The 2,614-nt window shown below is 41.3% G+C and overlaps 1 long non-coding RNA gene across 1 annotated transcript; it reads left to right on the top strand.

Moving 5' to 3' along the window:
• Positions 1-913: 913 nt before the first annotated feature.
• LOC125205923 lies at positions 914-1,753 on the top strand. The gene is made up of 2 exons (XR_007173868.1): positions 914-1,191; positions 1,336-1,753. It is a non-coding gene; the product is annotated as an uncharacterized LOC125205923 (long non-coding RNA).
• Positions 1,754-2,614: the final 861 nt, after the last annotated feature.

The raw sequence follows: 2,614 nt of genomic DNA, 5'->3' as shown, positions 1-2,614 counted from the left end.
CCACATAATTTTACACAGTTTGACTTGGCACGAGTTTTAAGAAATGTAATAGAAAGTGAGTTGAAAAAATTGGTTGGATGTGTGTCCTACTTTTAAAGTATTGGTTTTATAATAGAATGTGAGTAGGAATGAGTTAGTGGAATATAGAGTCCACTATCAAAAATGGTAAAAGTGAAATGGGTAAAATTATGTGGGATGGACTAAAATGGAATATTGGGTAAAATTATGTGGGACGGAGGGAGTATCATATTTGTTCTTTAGGGTCAGTGTAAGGTGACCACTTTCCACGAGCACGAAAACTGGTCAACTCATTCGATGACTCACAGCTCTTATCATGTACACTAGTCCTAGTAGGGACGCACCCTAGCTAGTAGGGACGCACCCTTACTAGGACCCGAATTCGATTAAACTCATAGTAAAGACTCACTCCCCACTAAGAAATCATCAATATCATCATCTCAACAACCTCAACATCATCATCTCAACAACCTTAACATCAACAACCTCAACGGCATGTGAACCGAGAATGTTGCCACAAATCGATCACCAGACCGGCCAAACCTAAAGACGGCTCACGATCCCCAATGGTGTACACTAACCTGAGTAGGGACTTACTCCCCTGTTAGACACAACCATCTCCATTATTTCCCTTACGCTACTAGTTGCTGGCCCAAGTTCAACAGAACCATCTCCATTATTTCCTTGGCCCAACTTGGCCCAAAAAAAACTAAGTAAAGGACTTCTCTTCTCCATCTTCTCTCCGTCGTCTACTCTCTCTAAAAAAAAGATCCTCAATTGAAATCAACTGTCACTTGATTCCTTCTATTTTTTTGTTTTCTCTTTCAAATTCAGTCGACATCTCTGATCCGAAATCAAAAGAGAACTCTCCTCCATTTCTCCATGTCGATCTCGCGGCTCAGTTCCCTCTTCTCCGTCGCTGCCGAGTTCGGTCCGAGCAGCTGCGGTCAGCCACCGTCAGTCCATCTTTCACGTTTCCCCTTCCAAATCAAAGGCTCGTCGTTCATGCTCTGTTCCCATCTCTCTCTCGGACTTGTTGACGCCACAAAGGTCGCCAGGCTCCTTGTTTTTCTCGGTTTGGCGGCCCCGAAAAACAGCACCGCTGCCCAACTTCTCCACCTCTCTTCCTTCCGTCATCGCGCGGCCACTGCCGGAGTTCATCAGCCGATTTGGGTGAGATTTACTATTGGAGTTGATGAATTTGTTTGAAGGCTACCGCTCTCTAACCCTCGGTTTCTCTTTGGACTTTGAACGAAAAAAAATCTGACTTTGGTAAACTCTAATCTAATTCAGTTCTTCCATACTTTCTCTTCGCAGGATTTAGTTTTGAAAAGTGGGAGAACGTGTGATGATGAAAACTGATCTCAGAGGTAGAATACATATATCATATATGTATTGTAGGTGGTTGTGTGACTCATGGCAGATCATGGTCAGATTTCTTGGTAACAGATTTTTGGGGAGGAATATCTCATGGGTTTAGAGCATTTTGGGAGCCCTAGTGGCACTGAAGATTCCCTACGGATTTTCCTACACCATCCCCTACTCCACCCCTCACATACATAAGTAATGGCTCCACCATCATATTTTATGTTTGTAAGGGGTGGAGAAGGAAATGGTGTAGGAAAAGCCGTAGGTGATCCTCACTGCCCTAGTGGTTTCCATATCAGTATGCCCCTTCTTTCTGCAATGGTTTGGCCCTAATGGATGCCCTATCAATTAAAATCATTTTCCTTTTATTTTTTAATACTCCCTCCGTCCCATGTTATTTGCACTTTTACTTTTTGGCACGTCACAAACTCCTTACACTATTTATAGTTTAAGTTAGAATTAATGCATTTAGTTAATATGTTAGATTAAGTTAAGAGGTCCTTTATCAAGTGCGAGTAACATGGGACGAAGGGAGTATTATTGTTTTTTATTTTTGTATTTAATTACTAAAATATCAAAATATATTACTCCATTCGTCCCCCAAAATTCGTCACCATTTGATCCGGCACGGGTTTTAAGAACTGTAATAGAAAGTGAGTTGAAAAAGTTAGTGGCTTGTGGGTCCTACTTTTATATATTAGTTTTAAAATAAAATGTGAGTGAGAATGAGTTAGTGGAATGTGGGGTCCATTACCAAAAATGGTAAAAGTGAAAGGTGACACATTTTTAGGGACGGACGAAAAAGGAAATAAGTGACAAATTTTCAGCGACGGAGGGAGTATATTAAACACTACAAATTTTAAAAAAAACAAATACATTACTTAATTAAAAAAAACTACACTACTAAACTAAATTACTAAATTAAAAAAAAACCTAACTAGTCATCTAAATTTAACCTCTGGCTCAAATTCTTGATCATCCTCTCAGTCCTACGTCGGTTATTCGGATCGTTTTCCTGATGAAGGTTGTTTTGTGCGTCAAGTATAAACCTATACTCAACCACATCACGAAAACCACCGAACTCCTCGATCCCTAAGGCCATGAGCTGAGCAGACAGAGGTGGCGTAGTCTGCGGGGGAGCCGATCTAGACGCGGCCGCCTTCACCTTCCCTTTAGCCTGGGCTTTAGCAACCTTTCGGCTAAGTGTTCAGATCCACAGGAGATGGGC

Source organism: Salvia hispanica, chromosome 1 (genome assembly GCF_023119035.1).
Source record: "Salvia hispanica cultivar TCC Black 2014 chromosome 1, UniMelb_Shisp_WGS_1.0, whole genome shotgun sequence".
Classification (NCBI taxonomy): domain Eukaryota; kingdom Viridiplantae; phylum Streptophyta; class Magnoliopsida; order Lamiales; family Lamiaceae; genus Salvia; species Salvia hispanica.
The sequence above is the reverse complement of the archived record's forward strand: the minus strand, read 5'-3'. Positions and strand labels throughout refer to the sequence as shown.